This window comes from Myiozetetes cayanensis, unplaced genomic scaffold, assembly GCF_022539395.1.
Source record: "Myiozetetes cayanensis isolate MyiCay16 unplaced genomic scaffold, myiCay2020 scf14, whole genome shotgun sequence".
NCBI lineage: Eukaryota > Metazoa > Chordata > Aves > Passeriformes > Tyrannidae > Myiozetetes > Myiozetetes cayanensis.
In genome coordinates this window covers 18,443,221-18,467,984 of record NW_026087048.1, presented here as the reverse complement: position 1 = coordinate 18,467,984, position 24,764 = coordinate 18,443,221, and the positions used below count along the sequence as shown (strand labels likewise).

The 24,764-nt window shown below is 45.5% G+C and overlaps 1 protein-coding gene and 1 long non-coding RNA gene across 6 annotated transcripts in view; one reads left to right on the top strand and one right to left on the bottom strand.

The window, feature by feature from the left end:
• Window positions 1-1,242: 1,242 nt before the first annotated feature.
• LOC126636715 (uncharacterized) lies at window positions 1,243-10,645 on the bottom strand. Its single transcript, XR_007628122.1, has 4 exons — window positions 10,376-10,645; window positions 8,406-8,551; window positions 4,039-4,292; window positions 1,243-2,240 (listed from the first exon to the last, which is right to left on the bottom strand). It is a non-coding gene; the product is annotated as an uncharacterized LOC126636715 (long non-coding RNA).
• Window positions 10,646-13,933: 3,288 nt separating this feature from the next.
• DENND4A (DENN domain containing 4A) overlaps window positions 13,934-24,764 on the top strand; it is a 47,018-nt gene continuing 36,187 nt past the window's right edge. For 2 of the 5 annotated variants that reach the window (XM_050309210.1, XM_050309208.1), the window contains exons 1-2: window positions 14,270-14,517; window positions 21,867-21,952. The gene's annotated coding sequence lies outside the window, so the exon portion shown is untranslated. Of the gene's footprint in view, window positions 13,958-14,269; window positions 14,518-21,866; window positions 21,953-24,764 lie in introns of those variants that run through there. The other 3 variants (XM_050309212.1, XM_050309211.1, XM_050309209.1) reach the window with 2 other exon arrangements.

Genomic DNA, 24,764 nt, shown 5'->3' with positions numbered 1-24,764 from the left:
AATGTGCTTTGGGAACAGGAATTGAGTGCAGGCCTCTGTGACTTGGTGTTCCTTGTGCTGACTGTCAAAATGAAGCCTTCGGTCTCCTGCACCCATTTTGGACTCAACGCTCATCTCTTTGTCTGCGTCTGCTGCCTCCGGAGACATCCCAGCAAGACAGCACTGGCAGCCCCAGGATAATTGCTGGCCAGGGCATCATTGCATAGAATCGTCACTCCAAATCTCCTTCCTCTTCCACACCCTGCCACAGGGGTTATTTCCTGTCGAGGGTCAAAATGTGCTGGATGGCACCAGACAAACACAGCGACAGCAGTGCAGCCATCGTCACGTGGCCCATCATCCTCGAGTTTGGATTCAAAAGCCCGGCCCTGGGGAGTGAAGAAGGCAGTTTGGCTTCTGTGGCCAAGTCATTCTCTGCTGAAACAACCAGCAGAGCTGCCTGGCTGTGCTCAGCATGGAGATGTTGTGAAGCTGCACGACGGTACAGGGAGCCAGGCTGAGACTGTAGAACTCTGCTCATTAAGATCATTAGAGAGCTGTCAGATGGAACAACTGGGATGGCTTTGATCTGGCAGAATACCCTTCCTCCTGTTCCCAGACCTTGGGAACCATCCAGTTCTCCACAATTTATTCTTTTTTTCCAAGTCATGCAAACAATACCCTTCGGGTTTTTTATAGGTTGCAATAATTTCTTCAGGAAAACTGGAAGCTGTAACAGCTATAACAAGATTAATTTATTAAATAGAAACCCTGATATTTCAGTGATTCCTCTATAAATATATTCACAGTTGGTTTTGCCAAGAAAATGACAAAATGTTTCTGATAATCCCAAAGATATTCCCTATAAATCCACTAGGTGTCCTACTGTTTTCGAGCAATTAGGCTCCAGGTTTGTTTGGGTTCTTTCCTTAGTTTTGCCGGTGAGGAATTAGTTGGAGGCTTTAGTGGAATTAGGTCTGGGTTAGCAGGTTGAAGGGATGTGTACGTGTGGTTTGTGGGACACAGCAGGACATCCGGCTCACGGCGGCTGCTCTGCTGGCAATTGCCACTAATGCTTCCCACAGAGACCAACTCAAGGTTAGAGGCTGGAAGAGAAAAGGGAAAAGAATCTGCCTTCCTCTCTTGGGAATGCTAAACAAGACCCAGCCGAGCCAAATCCTCTTTTCAGTCAACCTTGGTCATCTATTTATAGGACTGCTAAAGCGAGCCCAACGCTGACCTCAGAGGTGGTGGCAGCACTTGTTTAACCTTCATCAGAGCTGCTCTGCACAGGCTGCAGTTGTGACATTCCTGGTCACTGCTCCCGTCCCTGATGGGTGTCCCACTGCTTGCCAAGGGCCAGCTCGGCACCCGCTCACGAGGTGTCCTGTCACTCCCAACGACGAGGGCATGTCACATGCATACCAAGGAAAGCAAGCTGAGAAACAGCCAAAGGGGAATTTACTCATCTCAGGAAATACTTGAGATGGAGTGTGGCCACTGGAGAGTGGGCAGGTGCTTGGCTGCACCCTCACTGCCTGGCCTGGAGCACACACACCGTATCCATCGTGCCATCCGGGACATCCCTCAGCCACCCTGGGGTTTGGTGCTTGCACTGAGCCCCAGCATGGCAGGCTGGAATTCTCTGAACAGCCATCTCCTACACATTGAAAAAACAGCTTTCGTTCTTCCAGCATTCTTCAGTGCTCAGATGTGCGATGGATCAGTGAGGGACAACTGCAGGGTGGTGGTTATGGTCCTGTCACTGAAGCACAAACCACATGCTGTGCAATCCCTCCAGCCTTGCCCTCCTGAGCAGTGGTTGTTCCATTGGCAAACACCCCTGTTCACTCTCATTTCACAGGGCTGCCACAGCTTGAATCTACCCCACATCTACGTGAGGCAAGCGAGGAGAAAATCAGTTTTGTTTCCTGTTTAACAAATGCCAGGGGCAAAGATGCTCTCAAACAATGAGATTCTCTCCTTTTCCAGTAGGTGCTTCACAGCCAGCAATCCTGCCCAGGGCTATTGGCTGTGCAAACAGGCACCGGGCAAGGTGTCAGCACCAGTTTAATCACAAGCTGCACGGGGAAATCAGAGGGGGAACAAGAGCCTCCTGTCCTTGGCCCGCCAGGATTCCTCACCATCAGGCATTGTGCATCCCGGGAAGCGCCGAGCATCTGTCCCGTGCCATGTGTCACCGCACTGCCTCTACTCCTTGCCATTTGTGCCGAAGGTATGACAGTCATTTTCCTGACAACCTGCAAGAAGGAAAGGATCTTCCTCAGAGTGGCTCCACAGGTACCTGCTGCAGCTCCACGCAGCGTGCACCACGTGTGGCTGAGAGGGGGTGTAACCTGGGGCAGCGTGTGTTTGCTGAGCCACAGAACAAACACCTCCAGCCCTGCCGCGACGCAGAGCATTGTGTGGGAGCCATCTGGTCCCGTAGCTGAAGGAGCAAATGGAAAATCTGATGAAAGCACAAACAGTCACAACGAGAGAGACTGGAAAGATGTGTTGATATTCCAAGCAGGAGTCTCCTTCCGTGGGGGGTGATCTCCTCGTGCGTTGCCTCTCTCCTGCTCCTTCCTCTGGAAAGCTGCTGTCAGGCAGGTTGCACTCACAGCTCTGTGAGTACAACCACCTTTGGGATGCTAAAAATATGTTTCATGTGCTTGAGCAAACCTCCTGAGACAAGAGTTTTCTCAGCAGCCAGCTGTGCAGTGAGCAAGATGTGCAAGCTGCTTTGGAGCACAGCACATTTCACAAAGCTTGGATTGATCCAGAGCTCCGGCTGGGTTAAAATGTGCTCTCGATTAGGATTAGTCACTAATATTTTCTCACTGCTGGGCAGAATTACAGCTCATGGCTGTGACAGACTGAAAGGAGTTCCTCCTCAGCTGGCCTAGATGTTCTCAGCCCTGAAGTAGAGATGAATTTTGGGGGGGACTGGAGCATTGGGGGACCAACAGGGAACTTGGTGCAGTGGGTAAAGTTTAGGATGGCTTGGATTTGTGTCTAACTCGTCCAGGATATTGGGTTACTAAAACTGGCTCCATCAGATTTTGGAGCCAGTCTGGGTTTGCCCCATTCTGGCCCTGGTTTCTGATGTTTGAAGGGCACGGGGAAGGCAGACAGGAGATGCCTATTTTAGTACATCTCTGCAGGGAATGCACACGTTTCAGACAGGTACACATTTGTTTCCTCTGACACCAAATTAATGGGAATTGATGTATTGATTCTGCAGTTCTCCTAAAAATTGCTTCAGGTTTTGGCCTGTTTCCAAGCTGGTTAAATGCAATGTGCACACAGTTCAAGACATATATTTAATTATTCTAATATTAATACAGTTTAATAAATTAAGTTCCCTGTGAAATCCAGAAGATAATAGGATTGAGAGCAGTCCAGAAAGGCAAATGTATTCTAGGCTGCATCCCCAGCATGGGCAGCAGGTCAAGGGAGGGGATTCTGCCCCCAGCTCTGGGATCCCCAACATCAGAAGGATGTGGAGCTGCTGGAGCGAGTCCAGAGGAGGCCCCAGAGCTGCTCCCAGGGCTGGAGCTCTGGGGACAGGCTGGGAGAGCTGGGGAGTGTTCAGCCTGGAGAAGGAAAGACTCCAGGGAGACCTCAGAGCCCCTTCCAGGGCCTAAAGGGGCTCCAAGAGAGTTGGAGAGGGATGGAATGACAGGACAAGAGGAGTGACTTCCCACTGCCAGAGGGCAGAGTTAGATGGGATAATGGGAAGGAATTCTTCCCTGTGAGGGTGGGCAGGCCCTGGCACAGGTTGCCCAGAGAAGCTGTGGCTGCCCCATCCCTGGAAGTGTCCAAGGCCAGATGGGCCTTGGAGCAATCTGGGCTAGTGGAAGGTGTCCCTGCCCATGGCAGGGGGTTGGACCTGGATGATCTTTAAAGAGTCTTCCAACCCAAACGATTCTGGGATTCCATGACTCTATTATACAACAATAACCTGATCAGTCATTTGTCACTCTCAAGGGTTACATCTCCTGTATTTATGAATATTCCCACATTTAACTAACTAAATACTGTCAAAGTACCCACCTTGTGTACTGTATTTGTAGACTGTGGGAGCATCTCTGTGCCATGGAGGCTCCTGGTCCCAGAAGGAGAATGTATCTTGTATTAGGAACGGAGTAAGAGTCTTGCATTTTCTTCTTTGATCACTGTGGCTCTGCTTTTATGATCTCACCAGGAAAGTTACTTGATGTTTCTATATTTTGAGTGTCAGCATGGCTCCTGCAAATGTTTGAAGTCATCCTTGTGCTTCATTTATTTTCCGGCAAACCAGCATCCATCTGCAGTTTAAGAATAGAACATACAAAAAAACCTGCATAAAACTCCAAAGCACAGAGCACAGAATTTCTGGGCAAAATTCCCTTCTCACCTACACTTTCCTAACTCTGAAGAACTATCTTCATCTTTCTCGTTGTTGCTCTGAGCCCCACTTTCATCTCACGGTGTCAGACCCAAAGGATCTGCCACGCATGGCGAGATCCAATTTCATCACAACTGTTGCAATACCCTAGACAAAATTACAATCTCAGAGGAAGTACAGAAAGATGATGCCATGGGCCTCAATATCCTAAAAATATGCTGCTGTCAGTGGTTCCCTGTTAGTAGTTTTCCACACAAATGAAAATCCTACAGTGGTGGTGAACTGCTGAACCATGTGGAGCAGAGACTTTCTCCACTCACACAAACAGAGAATCTGCCCATTTTGGCTGAGCTCCCTTTTAAACCAGCGTGTTCGAGAGCTCTTTCTTTAAACAAAGACACGCTTTGCTCTACATTGTTTGGTATTTATTTTGTATAACTCCGTTCCTTGGCTGTCCATGCTATAGAAATGCTGTCAAGCTCCAAGAAGACAGATTGCCTGGGCTGGAAGCCCCAGCCCAGCTCCAGGGAAGCACATGGCTTCCTCACCGTGATTAGGATGATTATAATTACTATTCAGTATATGGGGCAATTGTTTTTGGTGTTTTAAAACAGAACAAAACAAAACAAAACAAAACAAAGCAGGTTTGGAAACGGAAACAGAATACGAGAAAAAAAAATAGTTGTTAATAGGAAGTGGTTGACCATCAGGAAGTAACTCCATATGCAGACTGTGCTATCCGGCCTTTCCAGTCACCAGAAAATGGAAAGAAAAAACCGCCTTTAAACATCCCAAAGGCCCTCTAGAAAACAGTGCACCTCCCTTTCAGTAGGTGTAACATTTTACATCTCCTGTCCAACAGCTGCTGGTGCTACAGGCCAAGCGAGCAGGCCGTGGAACGCAGAGCCTGAAGTTCTGCGGCGGTCGCTGGAGGCAGAACCATCTCACGCTGCAGCAGATGCTCCCTGGCTTCCTGTGTGCCCATCAGCCTCACAAAGGCACCTCGCTGGGCACTGCTGTGCCCGGGGTGACCGCGGAGATGCCACGCGGGCCGTGCGGGGCCGATCCCTGGCGGGGTCGGTTGGGACGGATCGAGCGAACGTTGCGGCTTCTGAGAACTCGCTGGCATTTTCCACGTGTACGTGAGTCACTGCCCCACGCAGCGAGGAAGTGGCAGGGCACAAAATCACTTCAGAAATGCCTGTCTGAGGTGAGGGTGTTAGTTTGGCTGCGGTGTGTTCATGTTTTATATGTTGTTTCTACTACACCACATAAATCCTACCAACTGTATCCCTCCAAAGCCTGGAATATGCTCCAGAAGAGAGTTCTTAACCATCAATTTAAATACCACTTCCACTAAACACTTTTCCTTGCTGTTTTAATTCCTGTTTGTGTTCATTATGAGCTCCTGTAAATTATAACTTTGATATGACTGATTATATGCAAGTGTTAGAACAGTGCTCAGTCTATTTTAGGGCTTTGAGATAGTTTAATGAGACTGATTTTTACACTGATGCATTTAAATTAATATGCATTCCCAGTGCAGGCAAGACCCAGGGCAATTAAATTTATTACTTAATAGACAGGATTGCTTTTCCTTCATGAAATAGAAGAAATAAAGGAATTTACTTCATATAAAATCTAGCATATTTTACTTCATATAAAATCTAGCACAGATGTTTTGCTTTAACAGTGACAGAAAAGGATGGTTTTGGAATGGTTCCTCTGCCCCTGATGAAACCAGAAACCCAAAGTGACAGCTCTGATTTACCACTGGTAGAAATGGTTATAGATATTCCCATGGGAAACAAAAGGTTTCAAAGGAACAGTGGCTCTGTTGGTGTTTGCCACACAACACTACCAGGGGAAAAGGTAAACATTATTGCCACTTTTAAATCGTTGATAGCATTGTGAATCCCTGCTGACCTGGAAAATGCAAACAGTGGGCACAGTGGTCCCTGGAGTATTCCTTCTAGGGGTGATAATCCGTGTATTCCAACTTTTTTATGGTCCATATTCTGGGAGGAACTGAAGCCCTTTGAGACAACTGGTTCCAGGGGAAGTAGGTGTGGATACTCCTCTGAGAAAATGAGCTTCCATATGAAAGCTGTGGACTCAAAATTCAGTCACCTTCCTGTCCCCAAAGGCGAGCAACAACAAGACAGTGCATGACACAAAAGAGAGAAGTTGTTGAAATCAGGATATGAGGGACTTTACGCAAAGGACAGACTTGCAGGCAAAGGTGGATCTGATCAATGCAGCGATGGAAACTGCCTGAAGCTTCCAGGAAAACACCACGGGTACGACGCTGAAAGAGGAAAACAGGGAAAAAGGGGACCCAGGGATCAAACTTGGATGAATTGGGAATGTGGAGGAGGTGAGCACAGTTCTTTGGGTGAGTTCCTGGAAGGGTTGCAGTAAATATATTAAACCAGCAACGTATTGGCACTTGACTGGGCAAGAGGGATTTTGTTTGAAGTATTTAAAAACTGAGGTCAGTACTTAGACTGTAAGGGGTAGCACAGTTGGAAGCAGGATGGATGAGAAGGCTTAACAGGGCTTCATTGTAGTCAAATTAATTCAGTTTAAAGAATTAATTCTCTTTTAAATTGACTCCACTCTGCACACTTGACATTTTGGAAAAGCTGCCATTGCTTGGCCTTCTGGTAAATGGTTTTGCATCTGTTTTCCATTGTTTGCCTCTTGAAAAACAAATCCTTGTCACTAACAGGAACCATCAGCAGCATGGAACAAATTGACTTGCCAAGGACATTTCCTCCAATTCCATTATTTATACTGGAAGTATTTTGTTGTATCAAGAGTCAGACAGTGATTTTCAAAAATTGCCATTTATTAAGATAGTTTTTTACTGTGTTATGAGTCAAATTCAAACGTGGTTATGTGAATTACTTTCTTTTCATGAACATTTGCTCACACTTTTTTCAAGGAGGTGATGAAGCAGTTTAATTAACCATTAATTCACAGTTCTCTCTGCCTACCTGGTTTTGTAGAGCCCCTTACTGTTGCAGCAGAGGATCTGCCCCAGGTACGAACCACACCAGATACATCACTCTCCCTCCTCTGCTCTCAGCACACTGATTTTGAGCCTCAAGTGGCTGAGATGGAGTGGATCCATAATATTATTTGGCACAAATTGGGTTAAACAAATAGGGTTTGTATTTTACTCTCAAGGTGATTTGGTTTGTGTTTGCTCCCATATCCTTCCTCAGCTGCAGGTTGTGGACAAGTTGCTAAGGCAGTGTTCATCTCCTCCTAACCCCCCCGTGGAAGTGGCAGTGATACCTGGCAAAGGAACACAACCATTAATTTGGGGGGGGTCTGATGAGTTTGGGGGCTCCCTCAGGTAACCTGGAGCCAGCTCTCAGAGAGCTCAGCACAGGGCAGAGCCTGGGCTGACCTGAATTCCCGTGACTCAGCGGGCAGATTTCGTGTTGTGACTCTGTTTTGCCGGTTTCTCAGCAGTTGCTCAGACGTTCAACAAGGACAGTCTCACCTGACCGAATCAATAGATGAGCAGTGAGGAGCCAACATAATACAAGATAATATTGTAATAATAGAAGGGAACATTCCAAAGCAGTTACAGAAGGATTTCAGATAATTAGGAGGGGAGTTGGGCAGCGATATAGATTTTAAAAGAGATAAAATAACAGATACTAAAAATATCTGCATTGAGATGAAATCCTCATGACTCAGTTCTTGAGCCAACCCCCATTCTCTAGGAATTAGTAAGATAATCATGCAAACAGGGGAGATCGTGCTCTATCACCTTGCTCTGGGCTTACACTTCCACTTCAAAGACGCATCTTAGGCTGAAAAAGGACAGACTCAGGTCCAAATTTTCAGGGGAATTGCAGTTTTTTAAAGTATGTTCTGTAGCTTTTTAAAAGCTGGTGGCTTTATTTCTACCTAGAAAAAGTTGAATAGTGAATGCTCTGGGTCTTGAAAGGCAAAAGCAGTGACAGCAGGACCCGAGACGTGTTCTTTGTATCAACCAGAATATCATTTTAAATACCTGTGACTCTGTAGGTAATAGCTGAGGAGTGACGAATCCAGCTTGCAAATAGAAACATGAAAGTGCCATTTCTTCTTTTATTTTTTTTCCCATTCTGCCCGATGTGTTTCCTGACTAGATGCATAACTTCAAAAGTATTGAAAGTCCTGTAAGTATTTAAAGTATTTTGAAAGAAATTAGCATTCTGAAAAGTATTTTGACTCACTGTGGAGTTTCAGAAAAGCAGGAATCTGTGTTAGGACAACACCAGCTACAATGTGGGTCAGATTTCCAGTGCAGATGTGTCAGAAACATTTTCTTGGAAGCTCTCCATGACAGTTAGTGAGAAGAGTGACCCAATGTTTTCTCACTGTACAAAATAACCGTTCTGTTTGATGATGTCATGGGCATGAAGCACTGCTTGTGTTTCCACAGCCCAGGCCTGTTTAAGCTTGTTTGGGAGCAGGGATTTCTCCTCTCAGAACACTCTCAAACAGGGAGTCTAGCAAGTCTCTTTGGTACATCTTGACTGATCTCAATCAGTTTTTGGAATTTTAATCATCTGGGTTTATTTCCAGATAATGACTATTTATGTAAATGAGATGCCTCATAAATAAATATGGAAATCATTCCATAATATTAATTATAGGCTTTATGGTTCAAACACTTAACATAATAAATGGTGCTGTGGATTGTCTTTGAGTTTATGGACTTAGTTATTTTGTTATTATATTTTAACTTAACTTACATATATTGGACTGTGTTTCCTGAGCTAAAAGAAGTTGTGCAACGTGCCTGGATGTATCAAAGGGTATCGAAGGACCATAAAAATCAAAATGCATCATACACTGGAAGTAGCAAATGGAACCCAGATTCCAGACTGTTTTTCTGTAAGAATCAAACAAATTAGTTTTACTTGGAGGATCTCAGCTTAAGTGTTGTTAGCCATTTACTCAAAAATGAGATAGCTCTAAATTAATTATAATCCTTTGCACTTCTATTGCTGCTTCTCCTGAGAATCTCAATAGTGTTCTACAAACATTAATTAAGCCTAATAGTACTCCTGAGAAGTGGTTAACTGACAGATACACTTCACCCCTCATGATATAAGTGAACTCCAGAACAAAACACAAAAACTTTAAACAGCAGGACTACACAAGAGTTTAGAGCCTTCAGTGAGTCAGGCAAGACTGTGGGGAATGTTTAGGTAAGTGGGATGCAATTGCTTGGCCTGGGCAGGGTTTGAAGATAAATAAAAGTGCAAATAATGAGGAACTGAGATCTCTAGTGAAGGAAAGCCGGGTTTTATGTGATGTGAGAGGAGATACCACAGCACCACAGTGCCACGTGGGGTGGCTCTGGGTGGTGAACTGGACTGATTCAGAGGAAAACTGCTATTTGCAGAAATCACCTCCAGATGGGCCAAAGAGCAGGAGCCCACATGGAACCTTTAAGGCTGATGCCTGAAGAGCAGGGACAGCAGTTAAGTCCTTCTCTCACCCCTGAGGGTACAGGAGCTGCTGAAAATAGCAGCAAACCAGCAGTATCAGTGTGTACCCTGACAGCCCCAGCCTGTTGTGTTTGCTGGAGGATCTGCATGCACAATTTCCTTCCTGATATTACTCCACAAAGAGCAGCTTTTGTTATCTTGCTCTACTGATGACAGCAATACTTAGAACAGGTTAGTGCTGGCACACACAGCGAGTTGGCTTTGGTAGATGCATTAGGACTTGGACCATCCTCAAGCAACCCTCCTGCTGCCCCATTCCCACAAAATGTGCCGCAAAGATTTGTCTCGGAGCTTCGAGGGCCTCTGGGAAGAGCCATTCCAGAACATGCTCCAGCTGTGCACAGTTATTTGCCTGCTAACAACAGGACAAGAGGTATGGCATCACCTGCTTGATCCCCCAACCCGCAGCAACACAGCAAAGCACAAAGTTTAACTGTTTTCTGCCCGGTTAATCCCAAAGGCTGTCCCCTGGGGCTCTTACCATTCCATCTTTGAGAGCTGCTCCATCCTGCAGTGCCTTGTGAGTAGTTTTAGCAGTTGCTGAGGGAAACTTTATGATGCACAGTCTGAATCCTCAGATGCATACTCTGAAATCCTGAGGAAGCCAATCGGCGCTGGGAAGTGGAATGGTAATGAGTCCGCATCAGAATTTTATTTCTAGAAATGGCTTGGAAGCAGTTGGATCTCCTCCTTGGATACATTTTCTTTCCTTTTTGTTTCCCAGCATCTCTGTGCTTCTGGGACCACAAACTCTCACATAAATATTGGCAACACATCCAGTCTACCTGCTGGAGAAAAATCTGCTCATTTTATCCGAGCGGAACGCCGAGTCAACGCAATCAGACAATCAGACTTTATCCTTCCTCATATACAGTAACATTCTTAATTGTATTTGTGAACTGTAATTCATGACATACACGACTCTGATGCCTAATGAACTGAATGCTTCTGCTGAGTTCAGTGGCCTTTGGATCAGACCCTGTGTTTGCTCCATTTCCCCATATTTTTAGCTGCTTCAGTAAGTTCTTTACCTAGAGAAAGGCCTGAAACTTCTTTTTTTTCCCCCCATACATGCATGATAACTCTACTGCCTGTTTTATAATTTATAGTCAGTAGTTTCCCTGGAGTGCAAAAGGCTTTTCAGAAATACTATACTTGAATCAGTAAAAGGAAGGGTAACTGCACTGTGGTACTGCAGCATCATAATATTTAAATACTTTATTATTTCATAATCTGCCCTAGAATTTAATCATTCCGAGCAGGGACAGTCTCTTTATGTCAAAAGGGAGAAGTTCCAGATTTTCAAATATGCATATATTAAAAGAGCCCATGAAGATGTTGCCTCATTTCCAGTGTGATCCCAGCTTGCCAAAGGCTCCATTTCAGTGCACAATGCTCCGGATGCAGATCCATTACTGCACCATAAAGTGGGTTACTGGACAGGGGAAGGCAATTCATCCTCTGAAATGCAGAGTCTTGTTTGGCCAGTTATAGGGTTTACAATAATCCATTCTCATTATCTTTATGGTTATTTTTACCAAGGTTACAGATGGGTCTATCTGGAAGATACTCTGTTGGGTTCTCTTGGAGCCTCATCTTTCCCCCCGTGGATGTCAATGAGCAGTGCACACAGCACAGCCAAGTGAGTTCAAAAAGAATAAAACTGGTCAGAAAGTGAACAGATTAAGCCCCAAATTGCACACTTAAGAAACTGAAATCGCTTTGCCTATGGAATCCAGCCTCTGCCAGGAAAAACTGGGAAGAGTAATAGCTGCCTTTTTTTTTTAAAGCCTCATGAATTATAAATCATCACATCTCACAATCCTGGGACACAGTCAATTACAACCACGTCCTGGGACAAGGAAGTCCTCCATTCTATTCCTGGCTCTGTCACTGACCATCTGCCACTTGTCCTCTGCCTTGCTGGAGTTTACCCATGTGTAAAACACACTTAAAATAAGCTAAACAATACTCTGAAAATTACTTGAGTGCCACAAGCTAGAAATTTGGGGTTGCAACATGGAAAAAAATGGTTCTGCGGTTGCCAGTCCGTAGAAAACCAGCGTGTCTCGCTGCCTGCACTGCGGGGGAGGCTAAATCTGGCTGCCAGGGCTCCACCCTGCACTTGAGAGGCAGCAGAATCCCACAGGAACGCCTGGTGCCAGCCCACCTGCACTGCGTGCAGTTGTTAACTTGTTTAATTAACTCACTACGCACAACAAGGATCTGATCCAACACGGACTGGAGTTAACAGGAAGAATTCTGCTGACTTAATGATCTCGGGGTCGGTCTCCTCGTGCATGTAGAGACCACTGCCCAGAGATCCCGAAAATCCCCGGGAAGGGAAAGGCTTTGTTTGACTGACACATAGACACATCTCTGTGCACTGAGCCCGGCAGGAGCTGGGCACGCAGTAAATCTGTCCCTGCCTGTACAGTAGCACTATTCACTGGTGCTGCTCTTTATTCACAAATAAATACAGCAACTACAGCCATGATTCTCCACAGACCCTTTCGCACATGGTTTCAGATGAGCCCTAATGTGGAAAATTGATGACAAGCTACACAGGAAAGCTCCGCGGCGAGATCTGTTAGGAGAGGTGACTTGACAAAGGTGGTGACAAGCTAATAACGAAATGGAACACTGCAATTAAATGTGCTGGTGGGGATGAAAGTGTGCCAGAGCCGAGAGCGTGAGCAGCAGGTAGGTCAGGGAGAGAAAGCAGCAGAGGCTTGATGGAATCAGGTGGGAAGGAGGGGGAGATGTAAGAACAAGAAAGACAGGACAGAGATGAGCACTGTTGGCTGGGATGGCAGCACTGGGCAGAAACTCCTTTGGTGTTTGTGTCAGGCCCTGCACAGCGAGATCCCCGTCCTCGACCGCAGTTTGTTGACCTTGACACAATGTGTAATTAAATGCAGATAATCCTAGAAGGACAGAAATGCTGGAGGGAAATAAATCAACGGCAAATCAAAGACATCTACAAAAAATTCTACCTATAAAATTACGTAGTAAAGTTATTAGTATGAAAACTGCCACGGAACATTTTAGGAACTTTGTTTCTCTAAAATGAAAGTTTCCATTAGGAATAGTCAAGAATATTTTCATGGCTGTGAACTTAAACCCTGCAAAGCGAACTATTCATACATCAGACCAGGGATTTTGCCTCAGTACAACAGCAGCTGAAACAATACTCTTAAAAGTAGGAGCAATACCCATTAATCTTGGGTGTTAACACTGAAGCCTAAAAATTATGCCCACGTGAAAAACGAGCAAGGGTAGAGACAAAAGAACACTTTGCATGTCAAAATTACTATCACGAGCCAGAAGATGGACGTCACCATCGCTATTTGAAAAGCATTTCCAGGATTAAAACATAGCATTTGGAAACATTTCTGCTGGCACATTAAATAATTTAATGCTGCTGCCCAGGTAGAGACTGGCTTGTGTCAGCTGAGGCGTTTCCTACCTGAGGGGTAGGAGGAGCAGCATTTCTGCTATAAACAACCAAATTAATAAAAGCATGTGAGGGGAAAAAGCCCTATTTTATACTTTTTTTGCTTTTATATTCTATTTGGTCAGATTTTTCAGAGGGACGAGGTAAACCAATACAGTAGGTTTGAACATATTCACAGACAAATTCAGAATTTCATACGGATCTTGTGTCTTTATGACGAGACACATCTAAACCCTCAAGCCAAACATCCAGAACGGAGGGAAGCTTGAATTTAAAGGCAAAATGGTATGGTCAGAGCCTATCCCTAAACATCACTATGGTATAAAATTTGGATACTCAGGGTTGCAGATGCCAGAAAAGTAGTATTTCTGTGTGGGTACAGGCAGGAGGACTCGTTCTGTAGCGCTCAGCAACATCTTGACACGCTGCACTAATCTTAGCTGCACGCTCTTAAAAGATTATTTTTGTCCCGGGTTCTTTTTCTAGTCTTTGATGCAACAGCCTGCTGCGGGTTACATCAAGCCTGCAGAAAATCCCTCGGTTTTCTCATCCCTTGTTTTCCAGACAGCCGGCACCTCCTCCGGGTCCAGGCGACGGGCGCCGCAGGTGAGCCAAATCCCGGCCTATTTGGGCCGGAGATTAATTTCTTTTTAAACCAAAGGTGCCGTTTGGATTAGAGGGCTGACGTGGGGGGAGTTCTGCGGTCTGCGCGTTGCGTTTTAGGCGCTTCCATCGAGGGCGCCCCGCTCCCCCCTCACGGCTCGGAACCGCCGGCGCCGCGCTCCGTGAGGGGGAAGGCGGGAGCGGCCGGACCCGCGGCGTGAGGGAAAGGCGGGAGCGGCGGGGCCGCGGCGTGAGGGGGAGCCCTGAGGAGGGAGCGGGAGCCGGGGAGCGGCGGGGCACGACCGCCTCCCCTCAAGGAGCGGCGGGACCCGCGCCCGCCCCGCCGCGCTCCCGAGTCACGGCCCGCCTCCCCCGCCCCGTGACAGCCAAGATGGCGGCGGAGGGGAGGGGGGATCCCGCCTGAGCCGCCCACACGGCGGGAGGCGGCGGGGGCGAGCCGGGCTCCGCTGGGATGCGATAAGGGCGCGGGCACCGAGCGCGCTGCCCCCCGCACCTCCTTCGCTGCCCGCTCCTCGCCCCGCGGAGCGCGGCCCTCGCCTGAGGTGAGGGCGGCGGGGCTGTCACGGCCGCGGGGCGCGGGGCGGGGGGTTCTCCGCGGGTCGGGGCCGGCGGGGAGGGGGCGCGGGGCTGTCAGCGCGGGCGGGGAGGCCGGCGCGGGCGGGCCGGGGGCTGGGGCGGCGCGGGGGCGGCGGGAACTTCGCGCTGGGCCGCGGTGGGAGGGGGGAAAACTTTCTCCTTTCTCCTTGCGCCCGGCGGGCCGAGGCTCCCGCCGGGCCCGAGGGGCTCCCTGGGCGGCGGTGGCGGCGGCGGGGCCGGCCGAGCCCTCCCCGCCGGCCGTCCATGTTGCCCGGGCCGGGGCGCGCGTGTTCGTGTTCGTGTGTGCCCCAAATCCACCCCCATCCTCGGTGTGCTCCGCGGACCCACGCGGGTGCGCGCTGCCCGCATCCCTGTGTGTGTGTGTGCGTGTTCCCCGAATCCACGTGCGGATTTTCCACGCAGCAGCAGCAGCAGCAGCACCAGCAGCGCTGCGTCAGCCGGAATCGCCCCGCGGGTGCTCAGCCCCTCTGGGTGCCGAGCCTGTGTCCCGGCTTTCCCTTCGGCGAGCTCCGGGTTATCCTACACCTGGATTAATGCGGCGCGCTGCTAAAAATGAGCCCTGACGTTTTTATCGCCCTTCCGTCATGAGGTCTCGCGCGTAGCACAAGTTGCTGGCCGGGGGGACGATGATATTTAATAACTTCCCGGCGATGGTTGTTATTCTGGAGTTAACTGCGTTTAGGAACGTGCCGCTTCTCCTTTGCTAGAAATGAGGTCTTGACTTGGTGCCTGGGTCTGAAACTTCTTTTTTTATTTTTTTTTTTTTTTTGAATTAACGGAGTGGAAGTGTGGTGTTCTGGGCAGCTTTTTGCTTCATTTCACAATTTTTTATTTCTGGAACTGTTGCTCAAGTGGAGGTTTCCGTAAAAAGTGTTACGTTACAGTGCATAATCTTTCACTTTCTGAATGATTAAACCCAAATATTTAATCTTGGCAAGTATCTGGTGGTTTAGGGAAACTAATTGAGTTAGTCTAGCCAAGGAAGGTCGAGGGGAGTAAATGGATTATTTCTGGTTTGTGTGTCTAGCAGACAAGTCTTACTTTGTAAGAGTCTCCTGCTTCTCCCATCTTGTTAAAAATTTTATATATTTAGGGTATTGGTGAAACTTCCATGTTGCTTTTAGAGTATTGAGGAGTTCACTTAAAGTGAACATTAAAGTAGAACGGCACCTCTGGTGGATTTAGCCAAGTTTTTTGGGGTTAATCATGACTTGGCAGTGGGATCGTTTCATTAACAAAAATAGAGCATTACAGTTTTTGTGGTTAGCTTTTGGGGAAGGGGAAAATTGCATGGAGCTCTGAAGGCAGAGCAAAAAAAGATTAATTAAGCTTCTCTACGGTCTTAAGAGCTTCTGTGATGCACATGTTTTACTTCTAGAACCATTGGGGTACAACTGGTTAAGCACTTTCCACAAGTTTGAGTGGCTTCTGCTCCTTTGGGACAGGCTTTACCCAATGACCTCTTCTAAAAAGTGAATTTATTAGAAAGTAACACAAAAGATAAGATCTGTTTCTGCCAGCAGTAAGATAAAAGGTACAAGGACTATTTTTTTCAAATATAGGCTTCCTTAGAACTGTTTTCCCAGTATTAGGGATTTTCACAGGGGTGAGTTTTCATATTTTTTGTAGCAGTGTGGTTGTAGGTCTGTGTTTCTGGTGAGCAGCTTGTTCTATAGGATATAGCACCAGTATGGTGCTTAATGGAATTATTATATGTGTTAATGGCAGTATTAGCAATTATCTAGTTAATACAGCCAGAGTTAATTATTAGTTGGTAAAAGCACAAATATTGACATAGCCTGGCACACACTGTGGGGCTCAGGTGAGCGGAGCCGATGCAGGTCAAGCATTAGAAACAATGTAAATAACCTGGTTCTATTTAAAATATGCGCTTGAAAGGGAAAGTAGCAAAGTGGAGAGCAGAGCCAGCTGGTCCTGAAGGGAGTGAGGTTGTAACTCGTACAACTGTTCTGTGTGACTTAGAACTGTGGGCACCACCGCTGCCAGAAGCCAGTCTGGCAGTTTTTAATCTCCAGGAGTTCGTATTGAAAGCTTTACTAATTTCTAGGTTAATTCCTGCTGTAGTGTGTGATAGCTGCAGAAAACTGTCTTGTGACTCTTCAGAGAGGAATATGACTCCTGGACCAGGCTGAAAGATAATGGGGTTTGTTAACCTTGAGGTTTGAAAACCGGAGAAAGAAATCTGCAGCGTCACTTAAATATTCAACATCCTTTTTTATTTCCATCGTGCTTTCCCAGCAGCTGAGTTGCAGTGAGTTTTGCAAGTCATAGTTGGCTGAAATGCTTTTTAGAACAGTGGCTGCAGGAACAGTTGTGCTTTGTGGCCAAACCCAGGCAGGTTGAGGAATGGGAGGAGTACAATAGGTACTTAGTCAAACCCTTTCTCCATCTTAAATTTATCTCCCAAAACGAAGAGCTGCAGAAAATCTCCTTTCCCTTTGTTGTCCATCACTCAACTTTGACCTCGGTTTTTAAATGCGGTGTCAGCACGACCAAAAAAGTTGGAGGCTGAATGTTGCCCAGGTCTAGTTGGATTGGAGAGAAAAAAGTCAATGTAACCTTGTCACCTCGTTCAAACATCATGTTTGGGGTATTGGTGATTTCCAAGTACGCTGCTGTCTGCCAGAGGCTTCCAGCAGTTCATGTTTTGATACACATGTACCTGTAGAATTAAGGGATTTGTTCTGAAGCTTCCTGGAAAGAACTGTAATACTGAATAGTACCACTAATGAAAGAACCAAAAGAAGACACCAAAATAATTTCTATATAAGTGCTTTAACAAGAACATGATGCAATTTATGTGGCTTGGTGCATTTCCAGTATGTTTCTCTTGTTTGTTGTAATATTTTAATCAGGTTCTCTGGAACGTATTAAAATTTCAAAATGTTGTTGTGATGACTCTTGTAAAAAAACCCAAACAGAGTAACCCCCCCAAATCAGCATGTTCCCTCCCAGTTGGCAATCCCACCCCAAACCTAAGCCTGTACAAATGTAGGACCTTTGAAGACAGTTTGGGTTGAGCTTGCCCTCATTGCAGCAGTGCAGGTGTGGTTGGAGGGCTGAGTTTGCCTGTCCCTCGTCCTTCTGCTGCAGCTTCACTGGGTGGTCCTGAGCAAGAGCACAGGAAAGGCCCTGGGCCTCCTCCCTTAGATATCAGTTCTGTATTTAAATCAGATTTGCTGCTGTGGACACAAATCATGATTTTATCTTTCTCCTGTACTAAAAGCAGCAAATCCTCTGGAAGCTGAAGCCTGTTGTGCCTTGCTTTAATTGAGGGATAGCCCCCAGGTAGGGGGTGAATATTTATAAACAGGGAGTGCATCATCACCGTCCAACTGTTGTTTAAAATCAGCTGTTTAGAACAGTGGGTAATGACCACATAATTACTTGAAGTGAATGAGGTTCTTTGCTACATTGCATAATAATTCCTGGCTATTTTCTGCCGTCCTTCATGTTTAGTCTGTGCCTGGTGTGGAAGTTTGGTCTGGGACTGCTCTGGAAATGCTCAGCTGATGCGTTTGTGCTTACCAAGTGCCCCCACAGACTGCAGAGTCCAAATCAAACCCTGCAGGGCAGGCTGTGAGGGGCAGTGCTGCTGGGAGCTGGAGCACTCATTTCAGCAGGGTCTGGGATGCAGAACTACTCACTGGTAGTTCCCTAAAGAGCTCACAAACAGCACCAGGAGGAAATTGAGAAGTGGAAATGAAAGACTTCGCAAAGTGTTGGCTGGGCCAACTCTTAAATGGTGTATTTTTACCTTTTCGAAGGTAAAAATAAAGATATTGGATAGATTGCATATATCTGATATGTGTCTCTCTAATAGATGTATTAGATAACAGTTCTGTAAAGACCGAAATAGAGTGAGGTAATAACAGGAGGAGAGTGAAAAAGGGAGGAACTATGGTCTAAAAATAAGAGGAGAAGACTAAGGAGGAGTGTTAGAAGTGAGTTAGCCAATTATATCCTCCCTGTTCAATATTTACTGTAAATTTTACCTTTTTTAAAAATTTGGGTCATTAAAAATCATTGATACTAATTAATCAAATTATTTCAGTTTAACCATCTGAAATACAAGTGGACAGGCAGTGAGTGTGACGTATGAGTTGTATGTACACATAAGAACACGAAAAATCCCAAGGGAAAACCCCATCTTGGTGTACAAACTTTATACAAACCCAGGGAAGGGCCTTGAGGGCTGGACTCTTTGAGTTTTGGTTTTGTCTGGAGCTTCAGAAGCAGCTCGTGGGCTTAGGGAATAATTCTCAGAATTCCTAACCCTCCAAGATGAGGATCAGCAGGAGTTACCTTGGGCATATCATTGCTCTTGAGCCAATACTGTGATTTTTGGGAGGAGACCCTGATGGTGCTTTATTTTGCTGGCAGAGAAGCTGTCCCAGCAGTACATGGTGGTCGATGTATTTGTAGCTGAGCAGGTGGTGGTACTTTCCCACTTATTTTTCTGTGGATGAACATTTTGGTAGCTGGATGTAGAGATTTAGTAGATGAGGGAGGTATTAGTGAGTGTTATCCCTCCATTAAACCTTTCCAGTGGGGTGTAGATGATCTGCAGAGAGCAGTAACAGCCTGGCAGATGCTGCCTTTGCATGTCAGGCACTCTGTCTGTAATTGTCATCATCCAGTTGTCCACTTTTCTCATCTGACAGGGCATTTCCGCTGGCCAATGGCAAAAAAATCGCACACAACGTTCTAAGTCACAATTAAAATGTGTTCTTAAATACAACAAAATGTGTTAGAAACAACTCCCACCTGTCTTTCCTTGCAGCACACCCTAAATTTCAAAATTTAGTTTGGGTAGAGCGTGGTTCCAAAAGAAAACCGAGGTTGGCATGTGTGCCCAGACGTGGCTGGGTGAAAGCAGGTCACTTCTGTCACTCTTGGTTGATGCACTTTGACATTTCCAGTGACAGATTTTGGGTCTGAAGCTCAGTGTTGGAAGACTTTGCTGCTTTCATTTGCCTTTGTCTGCTGTGCCAAGAAAAACAGAACACTGTGTTTGGGGGATCTCTCCTTTTAAAAAAAGTTGTGGTAAAATAAGGAGTTGTACAAAAGCCGTGGACCAGCCGCCCTCCTGAACTGTGCTCTGGATGAAGTCATATTTACATTTTCTAGTGCTTGCTTTGGCTGTCCTCCCCCTCATTGGCTACAGTTTGTTTTCTGCATCCCTCCCTATAAACACAGTTGTATTTCAGAAATCCTTTCCGTTCTTTGGCGGGGCCTTTTGGCCGTAAATAACTGCCATCTAGAAAGAAAAGTGCAGGTTTTAAAACCCATTTGTCTCTTGTCACAAGTCTCGTGGGATACTTGAACATCACTTCCTACAATTTTTGGAGACAGGGTAGCAATTCCAGTCCAGTGATGCAGGGCAGAAAAATCTTGGGATTTCTCTTGGTTTTCTGTGGTTTTGTTTTTTTTTTAATAACAACTGATGCAGCATCAAAGGGGGCTTATTGTAGGCTAGTGGCTTCTTGTTAATTATTGTGTTGTCTGACACCACAGAGGGCAGATTTGTGCAGTAGGCTCTAAAAAATAATGCACTGATCACTTTAGCCCTGTTTGTAGCAACTTTCTCTGTTGCTGTCGTTTGTGTGGCTGTAGTAGTAGGAAATGGGAAGAAGAAGTACAGGCAGTGTCCTAAAATAAAAATGCTATGAGAAGTTCTGATTGTTTGGGGGGAAAAGGGTAGGTACTCAACATCTTGTTTTTTGAGCAAGTAGACCTTTAACTCGATAGGTGGAGGACAACAAACTCATTGTAAATATGTTCTGCAAGCTGCAAGTGATGGAAAATAGACCTGCAGGTACACTGGCAGCAGGTCTGACTGTCTTCTTGTGATGTATAAATATATTTTTATTTTTCTTGCATTTAACTCTCCTCATTGTCTTTCCAGAGAGGTGAGTAGGAAAGGAGTGTGTTGAAATGTCCCTGGGGAAATTATTCGTGTGTTAGTGTTGCTGGATTCCTGGACTTTTTGCAGCTGCAGTTGAGGTCTGCGAGTGATCCCTAAATTTATAATTTCTGACACTTCTGGAAACTTGATATTACAGATCAGGCCAGTGGGGGAAATCGTGCAGTGCTACTGCTGCCTACTCTCTTTGTAACCTTGTGTGAAAGTGTTCCCAGTCAGGTACTGGTGAGTAACTGGCTGTGACTGGGGCTGCTCTGTGGTGCTTTGGGGTCAGAGGAGCAGGAGTGATGAACTACCAGTGCTGATTGCCCTGGTTGTCCTGTACATTGGAGTTATGAACAGAACCTTGAACTTTGTGATCCCCAAATTATAATTCTGGTCATCTAATTCCCCAGCTTTTTCTGCTTCAGGACTGGAAGCAAATCTGTCATGGTTTGCAGAAACCCTCCTGAGGTGGGTTCCTTCCCAGCCCTGCTTATGTTCCACTTTGTTTTCTCATGGTAATCTTCTGAGAGTGTTCTCCAAGTGTTGGTGAAGAGAAACCTCCTTTAGACAAAGTGTATTTTTGCCTCCAGTCTAATGAGCTGTTGTGGGAGCCTGGAGTCTCAGAGTGTCTCCAGTCAGGTGGGATCCTCAGCCCTGTGGGAAACTGCTGCTCCAAAATGCCCAAATGTAGCACAGACTGCTGGGCTTCCACATCTCAGAGTAAAACCCAAGCTCAAGCTGTCTGTGGTCACACCAGTGTTTGAAAGGGTTCCTGCTGGAGTTTTCCAGAGCTGAATTAAAATGGTGATTTGACAGGAAAGAGCAAGGGGACTGTGTCACCCCCTGCAAGAAGAGTTGGAGTAAGGTGCCTGGATGGAAGAGTGTGTGTGTGTATTGCTGATTGTGGAGTAAGAAGGATCTGCTTAAATATCAGAATCTTGCAAAGAAAAGGAATTTGAAGAAGGCTTGGAAAGGTTTTTGGGCTGAAAGAGCACTTTGGTGGCTGGCAGAGTCCTGGGAATGGACTTGAAGGTATTGATTGTCAGAAAATAATGGAAGAGTTGAGATCATTTGAAGGGACTGGCTCAGCTGTGCTTTGATTTGTTTTGGTTTAAAGCATCGAATGTTGTTTGTGTTCTTAAAATATCAAATTTTGTGCTGCGTTGATATTTTCTTTCTTAAGTTTGAAGTCTGGTTTCATACTTTTTTAATAGTTAAGTGACATGTAACCTTATCTTAGCAAGTGGGTCCTACAGCAATTCACAGAGTTCATTTCATGTGACTGGTGCAGTGGAGTGTGCAGAAATTTAAGTTTGAACAAAAGTGTGCATTGTTTAATTCTTGTTTTTACTATTTCTATAGGGAATGAAACTTTAACAAGAAGTCTGTGTTAAAGCCTGCCTGACAGCACGAGAGGCCAAGTGTGGAAGCAATGCCCTGATGAAAAGGTAGGGAACACACTGCTGGAGTTGGCTAAAGGGTTGTTCTGTCTTGGGAATCCCTGTGGTACTAGAGGTGCTTCTGCTTTGTTCCCAGGATTGTTGGCTTGCTGTGAAGGGAATACTGGGGGGGGGAAAAGGCTTGTCTGATAACTTTTGCCAGGCAGCTTTGGAAGCACAAAGTTTTTTTGCCTTGTGTAGCTGCAGTTATTCACATGTTCTTGAGACTGTTGAGCTCTCATGTGATTTGTGCTGTGTCATGGCTGGGAAATGGTCCTGAGAAGCCACAGCAGGACTGACTGGTCCAGTTAACTCCACTTTGCTCCTGCATGACCAGATGCCATGTCCCTGTCAGCAGCATCCAGCAGCAGTACCCATGAGATGAGATCCTGGGGACTCTTAGAACTTCACTGACAACTTTTAATAATTGGCCACCAATTTGTGTCTCTTCATCTCCTCGTCATGTGCTTGCAAAGGAAGGAAGTTCTTGGAATATGGTTATGTGATGAATACTTTTTAAAAAATCATCATGGTTTAAATCAGTTCAAAGTGTTATTAAAAAGGTGTGTTGCAGAGCCCTGCACTGGCTTCCAGCCTGCTCTAGGAGACGTTCATTGCTTGTTTAAAAATGGAACATGTGTTTGGAGTCAGGCTAACAAAGTAAAATGTCACCTGCCTTAGACAGCAACTGGATCTAATAAGGAACTCAAATTAATAAGCCATTTAATAGTCTCAAAGAAAAATGCAGGAAGGAATGAGGATGAAGGCAAGGAAGATTAAAAGATTACAGGGCAGTTGTATTTGTCTGCCAGAGGTGGACTGGCAAAACTGTTCTAATGGAGTCAGATGGTCCTGGCTGCTGTCTGGGAAAGCTGGCTCCTGGAAGGAGCTGGAAGGGCTGGAGTGGTTCTTCTGGTCTGCAGCCACCTACAAGTTACCTCTACAAAATTCTGCAGGTTGTAGGAATTAAATCAGTGTTTTTTCCTTGCCAGCAGTGCAGTGCAACTGGAGTAAACTCTGCTTCATGAAGCATCACTCCTGTTCCTGCTGCACATCCACACCAGGTCATGTGGTGGGGAAAAACTGATGTGTGCCTTCCTCTTAGAGCATTTGAATGAGAAATGGGATCTGTTCAAAAAGCTTGGACACTGCTTGAATTGCAGCACTGGTGACAGGCAGCAAAAGTTACTAATTAGTATTCCCTAAATGTTTGTGCAAAAATGTAATGATATTAGAACATTAGCTTGACTAAACAAGGAAACCGAGTTTACTCTTTGTCTTTCAGCAGAGTAATCAAAGCTAATAGTTTGTGGTTGTGTGGGAGGATTATCTGATTGTTTCCCCTGTTCACATATTTTTAGACATGGCAAAAAGCCCTCTTCTCCCACATTTAGATAGTCATGATCTGCAAAGTCTGTGTGCATGTTTAATAATTTTTTTACAAGTGACTGTGCTACTGGCGAGGTTTAGATTCTTTCTGATGCCTCTGGCGCTCAGTTTATAGTGGTATTAATTACATGCAGTCCATTAAAAATGATTATCATGGGATGGCTCGAAGACCATGGATTGCACTTGTTTCCAGGGACTTTTGTAGGAGTTCATGATCCCGTGGCATTGTCTTCAAAGGGCAGCCTTTCATCCTCAGGTTACTGAAGTGGAGAGAAGCAGTAGAAGCTTCTCAGTGTGGCACTGAGTGTAAATGTTGAATTTCATCTGGAACCAGCTGCTTCAAGCAATGCTGTTGTACACTGTGACTTTTTCTGTGTTCTTTTTCTTGGGTGTTTTTGTGCTTGGTTGTTTCTGGTTGGTTTTTTTCCACAGCTGACTTGCTGTAGTGTGAGATGTGTATAAGAGGCTTGGAAATACCTTCCTGGTAAAAAGTTTCTGCAGAAATTATTCAGATTCACCAGTTTATGTGAAATGCTTCTCACAGAATGATTATTTGTCACTGAGTTAACTCAACCTGGCCTTGGACACTTCCAGGGATGGGGCAGATTTGAAGGGATGATGCATCATCAACCAGGCCTTTTTTATTTCCCTTCCCTTCTGTAAAATCTGCATTAAATTATGAAAGTCTTGCTGACTTGTCTATTATGTGCTCTAACCTTAGGAAGCAAATCTGTGTGATAGCAGGTGTTTGTATGTAGGGGATTCTAATTTTAACTGGCTCTAAATGAGCAGAGCCTGTCCCAGTTTTTCTTGAAAGTGCTTTTGGGAATAAATGAATGTTTGAATTTAAGACTTTTGGTATGAAATAATGAATAGTGAAATAAGTATGATTTTTCAGTGTTATATACGTGTCTTTGTGTTTATTTGTAATGCTGTCTTGGCTGATTAAACTGGAATAGGGCTGCTAATACATTGGAGTTAAAAGGCTTACTTGCAGTTTTAACAGCCATCATTTGTAGAATTCTTGATTACTAAAATGTTGGTTTCATTTCAGCTTTAAAAGGCATTGTGAATCACTCCAGAAATCAGTGTAGTTTTGTGAAATGATGCTGATGGGAAAAGGAGCAAAACTTAGTATTACGAGAGCTAAGATGTGGTGGTATACCATGGTTACATTTCACAGAGAATTGTTAATGTTTCAAAACAGTTAGAACTTCAGTCCCCTTAGCTAAAAGATGGCAATGTTTGGTCTTCTGTCAATTTAAAGATGCTTTGTGCAATGCCTTTCCTCTCTCCATGCGTTTGTTCCCAGCCTGTCTGGATTCCCTGCAGCCAGATGGACAGGGAGATAATGGGCACCATATGCAGGGCCTGAGTTTGTGTGGCTGTGGATATATCACTCAAGGAGGAGTCTGAATTTGGAGTTATTACT